The sequence below is a fragment of the Leopardus geoffroyi genome, chromosome A3 (assembly GCF_018350155.1).
Source record: "Leopardus geoffroyi isolate Oge1 chromosome A3, O.geoffroyi_Oge1_pat1.0, whole genome shotgun sequence".
NCBI classification, from domain to species: Eukaryota; Metazoa; Chordata; class Mammalia; order Carnivora; family Felidae; genus Leopardus; species Leopardus geoffroyi.
In genome coordinates this window covers 115,198,135-115,204,569 of record NC_059336.1, presented here as the reverse complement: position 1 = coordinate 115,204,569, position 6,435 = coordinate 115,198,135, and positions in this window count along the sequence as shown.

Below are 6,435 nucleotides of genomic sequence, written 5' to 3'. Positions count from 1 at the left end.
AGTGCTAAACCTCAGGCCAAAGGCACTCTAATGATCTCCGATTTCTCCCTTCTCAAGGAAGCCAAAGACCAGGAAAAGAATGTTCTTTGTGAGTTAAACATCTGAGCTGCACCCAGGGAACCCCCAACCACATTCAGTGGGAATGAGGGTTAGCACACAGGCCAGCCTTGCTGAGGGGCCTGAACCAGGCCCACGTCCCCTAGTGTGTGTGGTGCCGAGGGGTGAAAGGTCAGAGGAGGCAGCCTGAGGGTCTGTCCATTCAGCCTGAGCCCGTGCTGCTGCCAGCTGTGTGGCCTCCGCGGGGCTGCCTCCCACCGTTACTGTTGATGAACAAATTGGCCCGAGAGCTGTGGGAGTGTGAGCTTGGTGAAGCTCCCTGTTGGGGGAGCCTTGATGCGAGGCCAATGCAAAGCCAACACAAAGACAACGATCATTTCGATCCTTTGATTCGGCCAAAACGAAAACGAATCTGGGAACGGGATCTTTTGTACAAAAGCTTTCCAAGAGATGTTTTCCGAACAGAATCGCAGCTTGGGTCTCAGGCATCAAGGGCCTTGTGGCCTCTGGTTTGCTCTGGCTCAGAAACCATTTAGCTTCCCCTTAGCCGAGAGGGCACAGCACAGGCCTGGCTCTGTGCTAAGCAGTTTAAGTACGTGATCACATGTGATCCACGGAGCACCCTCTGGACTGTGGATATGAGCCCTGGTGACTCATCAGGGTAACTTACACCGGTCAGTGGTGGAGCCCGACTCAAGTACGCATCCTTTTTTGTTTTTTTTAAGGCCAGCCTGGGCTCTTGCAAATTTGCTAAATCCAGCCAGAGGCAGATTTAGAAATGATACAATACAATCTCCTCTAACTGCACACATGACTTAAAAAAAAAAAAAAAAAAAAGTTGAATTGAGAAATTAGGGAATTCATCTGCAGCCCATGAATAACTGGTCAGGGAAACAAAACAACACCCAGACTCCCTGATAAGGTGAGGCCTGAGCCTTCCGCCTGCACCCCCAGCCCCCCCGACTCCCCTGTGTTGGGCTGTACAACTTCTGGTCTCTTTCTCTGGCAAGCCAGAGAAGCTGAGCACACTGAGGACAGAGATGATGACTTACCAAGCTGTCCTCCCCTCGGGCTGGGTCTGACCCGGGGCCAGCCATCTCCTGCTCACAAAGCTTCCACCGTCACTTGTAACCTGAAAGCAAAAGGCTCTGGAACTTGACCCAGCTGGTTAATGCTTCTGGGAGGGTGAATTCTGAATTTGTAAAAGAAAATGATGTCCAAGTCCGCAGGATGTCAAAATAAGAACGTCCCCAGGATGTCAAAATAAGAAGAATGTCTTCAGAAGAATATCTCTTCAAAATAAGAGAAGTCCCCAGAATGTCAAAGCCTGATGAGACTTTCAACAGTTGTTTGAACTGGCCCTGGGACCAGGGCACGGCACAGGACATCAGAGTAAACTGTACCTTAAGCCATATCAGAGGGGCCCTTTTACAGGTAGAGGAAAATCGTGTTTCTTTAAGCAACCCTTATATGCTACCATCTTTGGTTAGCATCTCAAACACACCCTGACTTTTCAAGGACAGGATTCACCTGAATTACTTCAAAAATTGTTCATCCATTCAGTAAATCCCAAACACGAGCTAAGCATTAAGTGAGGTGCTAAGCTAGGTCCTGCGGTACCTGGGTGAGCGGCCTGGACGCGGTTGAATCTCCCAAGGAGCTGCGTTCACAATGGTTTAAAATGGTTTTGCTTTTTCAGAAACAAAAAAGCTATACATTATTTAGGGGACAGTATTTGTAAAACAAAGTACAGGGCATCCATGAAAAACTAAGCAGAAAAAAAACGGAAAGGAAAGTGAGTTCCATGGGACTGAAGCTGGTCTTTTGAACCAAGTCGTGCTGGCGGGGCAATGAAGCAGCCCAGTTTCCCAAGCTGGAGACTGAAGGTGTCACTTGCCCGCACCGCGAAGGACCCTTGTGTGGGGACAGAGCGCCATCTAGTGCTGGTGTGGCCTCAGCACATGCCACAAAGGGGGGAAGGCAGGCTCCTGCCTCCAGGTAAATCAGGTGGAGCTCACAAGGGCACTGACAAATGCCAGAAGAGCTGGCATGTTAACTCTCGATACTGTGAGGTGAGTGTTGTTGTCACCATTTTATCAGTGACGCTGCGTGGATTCAGAAAGATGAAGTCATTTCACCAAGGTCCCCTGAAGTAAGGCAGGGATTTGAACTCGGTTCTTCTGACTCCCAGGTCATTGTCAGCACCCTGTTGACTTTCTAGCTTTGCTGGGGGAGAGGAAGGGCCTGAGCATCTCAGGATGAGGCTTGAAGTTCTTGAGTGATGCCTCAGCCCCTCAGGAGAGGACCCGGATGCCATGACAGAGCTTGCATGGGCCTGGCCACCGCCTGCCTGTGCCACCTGGGCCCACGCTGCTCCCTCAAACAGCTGAGCCCTGGCTCCTCCGCCCCACTGGCTGCGTTCCTGACATTCCATTCCATTCCACACTCTCCTCACTTCTGGGTCCTTTACCTCCCCACCCCATGCAGTACATTCCATCAGGAACCTTGTCTTTCTGCCCTCAGTGTCTAATCTGGTGCTTCTTTACTAAGCATCATCTGCCAAGAAGCCTCGCACCACCTGTCCCAGTGCCAGGCCACCTGTCAGTCATCTGCTGCCCCAGCAGATGGCCACCCTGGTCCCCGGTGCCTAGCACGGTGCCTGATCCACTGTAGGAGGCTGACCAGTGTCTTCCAACAGGTGGATGAATGTGTGGCTGGATGGCTGGATGGACAAATGGATGAGACGAGAGCTCACTACCCAACTGGCCTCACCACTCGCTGACCAGCCAAGTTAGCCGATGAGCCCGTCAGGACAGAGCATCACGGTGAGGACAGAAGTCTAAGGGCGACTGGCTTCATCCTGGACTGTGGACTCGCCACGCCTTCTCACGATTAGGTCAGTTCTAGATCACACCTGAATTGCCCAGCGGAGTGTCTGGAACAGGTGCTGGCAAGTATACGGTCTCATGGAAGACAATCCCAGAAGTTGCCTGGTCAGTGGTCCAGAAAACCCCCAGCTGGCAACCTGGGCTCTGATGTGGAAACTTCTCTGCTCCCAAGGTTGCAGGCGAGCAGAGGGCAGTGTCCTTGTCTGCTTGACTTCAGAGGAGCCTTAATAACGAGACGGTCACTTTCTCAGAGGTCCCTAGAGCTGAGTGCCTGACATTGGAGAGTGGGGCAGTCCTCCTGAGGCCACACTTCAAATGGCTTGAACAAACAAATGGCTTGAAATGTTCAGAGCGGGGACGTGGAGGGAGAAGAGGAAAGCGGAAATGGACTACGAAATCTTGGGTGTTTCCAAAGAGCTGTCACTACGAGGGAGATGATTGATTTATTGAGTGCCCATAGTACGTTGGCACTATTTCATATTCATAATGAGCCAGTGATGTAGACATTCTGGGCTCCATTTTACAAAGGGGTAAATTAAGGCCCAGCTAGAATGCTCCTTCCCAACCTTTCTTCACTTTCATTCCTGTTGGGTTTTGTACCCCTGAGTCCTGGAAAAGAGACAGTACTCAGGACATGAGGTCAGCGGCCCCAGATGGCTGTCTTTCCAAAGCTCCCTGAGAGCCTGACACACAGCCTGCTTCTCCACTGAGCCCGGCACAGCTGGCCCACTTTGGCCTACCCCTGATCCGTGCAACTCATTTCCTCCTTTTTTCCCATTATAAACATAAATGCATATATTTCATTGGGGAAACATCAGATTGAGAATCCCAGAGGCTCAAATCATTTCCCTAAGCCAGTGTGACGGTGGCAAGAAAGAAGTGCTATTTACAGTCAGCTCCCGACTGCCCTGCCCCAGGCTCCAACTCGAATCTAGGAGGTTCTCTTTGGTGGCTGAGTTTTTATACAAAACATGAGAGACGGAAAAGAGAAAAACCACGGATAAAGAAAGGGCAGGTATTTTAAGTCCCCTCTTGTAAATGTCCTTTTCTTTCACCAGGTAGGGTCCTTTTCTTCTTCTTTTTTTTTTTTTCCTGGAGATTTTAAAAGCTTGCACAAGTGCTCATCCCGGTGTTTTCTGCCTGCTTAGGCTGGATGGATGGACAACCCCACCTTCTGGACTCCCTGACCTCACCTGTCTTGGCACCTGAGGACCGATTCCTTGTTCTTCCTTCATTGGGCTTCTGGTATGCATGCTTGCTGCTTATCTGGGTCATGATAAAACTTTTGGCTTTTGACTTCCGGGAAATAGAGATGTCCACCTGTCAGACCTTCAACCTGGCTTCATTCTGACCCTTGTGCTGTGTATCCTGTCCCAGATCTTTACTTACCCCACATGCCCTGGAGTAACAGAGCATGGGGAAGAGATATTTGGGGGGAGAAATGGCTCTGCCCCTGGTCTCCAGTACTCAGCTTTGGGGGACATTGGAAGGAATGGAGGAGGAGGTCAGCAGGGCTTAAGGCATCTCTGAGTTGCCACAATGACAGCCTCAGGTGAGTGAGGATAACACATGAGTGACATAGGAGGGCAGTTCAGGCCATCGAGAAGCTAGAAGGGAGATTCTATCAGGCTTAACTAACTTAGATAATAAATACCATCTGCACCACACCATCACACTGTAGCCCAAGTGTCATGAATGAGATGATAGTATCACGTTCCCAACCCCCCAAATCTTCCAAATTTCCTTCATGGGACCAAAGCAATAGCTGTTTAATTAAAACAAACATTTACAATAGCAGAATCTAAAGACAGAGATACTGACAAATAAATAAACATAAAAATCTTGGCTATAATACACGATCATCATTTATAAAATTGGTAATATCTCATGTACCTGGAACTTTATGGAAAACCACTTCACATTTCATCATTTGGAATCAATAAAGGTTTTTCTAAGTAAAATTCTTTTATACTTCCTAAGCCTGGCTTAGAAAGTGTTTGCTCCTGCTAAGGGTCCATTTATCTGACCATCAAGTTTCCTTTTGTTCTGCCAATGGGCACGCTTTTATCCCATCATTCAGCTTCCTCCTTTAGTTTTTTATGGGCTTGGAAACCAGACGGTCATGTTTATTAGACAGTTTGAAAATCGAGAATAAATAGGATTTTAATGAGTGGCTCTGTGTTGCTAACCTATGCGTAAAATGTATGGGCTTTGGGAAATGGCTATTATTCTGGTTTTCTTCCAGGTTCTGGGTTGGTTGGGATGCTGTTAAAGTGAGGCGGCATGGTAGTGCAAAAAGTCGAATATACCCACCAGCCACTGATTAACTCTACGATATAGCATGGATTTGTTGTTCTTCTTTAAAGTAGCACAGAGGGGTGCCTGGGTGGCTCAGTGAAGCGTCTGCCTTCAGCTCAGTTCATGATCTCATGGCTTGTGAGTTCAAGTCCCACATGGGGCTCTCTGCTGTCCATGCAGAGCCCACTTCAGATCCTCTGTTCCCCTCTCTCTCTTTCTCTCTCTCTTCAAAATAAATAAAAACTTAAAAAAATAAAAATAAAGTAGGTACGGAGAGGGTATGGAGAATTATTTGAAATGGATAGTCCATAGGTCAAGTAAACAGATTGACACTTGTTACATGCAGGGAGCCCTTTGAAAATTCAGGTGTTTTAAATCCACTGGTTCCCACCTACCGCCCCCCCCCCCCACCGCCACCCAATTTAATCATCTGGAGATATGGTAGCAGAAGACCATCCAGTGACCTCAAATGCCAGAGCCAGCCCGACCCACCTAGACTCTGCCAAGCCTCTCATATTCTGTGTTCTTAAAACTCAATATAGCCCCACCCCACCTCCACACAATTGAAATTTAGCCTATGCCTCCACCAATTTATAGATGCTGGTACAGTTGTTTAAGGACATATTAGTCCCTCTTCAGATCTTGAAACCTAGAATATTACTCCAAATGGGATATTTGGCTAAGGCTATTTAAGGTTAAGGCTATTTAAATTGGATAGCCATCATCTTCAAGCGACCAAAATGTGATCGGCAACAACATAAACTGTAAAAAGGCTTATCATTGAATTAGCAGTAAGTCTAGAGATAGATGATTCCGGAGTTGGTTGAGTAGCTCAATAAAGTCATCAGTGGCTCAGGTTCTTTCCATCCATCTGCTGTGCCAACTTCACACATTGGATTTCATTCTCAGCCTTGTTGTAGCATAAGCCTTGAGAGCTGTTGTTATTTTCTCTCTTGTAATGCAAGGGTCTGACTTAGGCTTTGGTTGACCAGGCATCTTGAATAAACACTTTACCAGCCATAGGACTAGATAGATCTTGGTTCATTTCTATAACTGACCATGAACCTCTTGTTTCTGTTTTTCCCCCCTCTTCCCACTTTAAATTCCCACTCTTGTGTTAAAATTCACCAACAGAGAATGAACCCATGAAACCCTGCCCACAACCCCAATAAAAGGAGAACACCAGGCATTC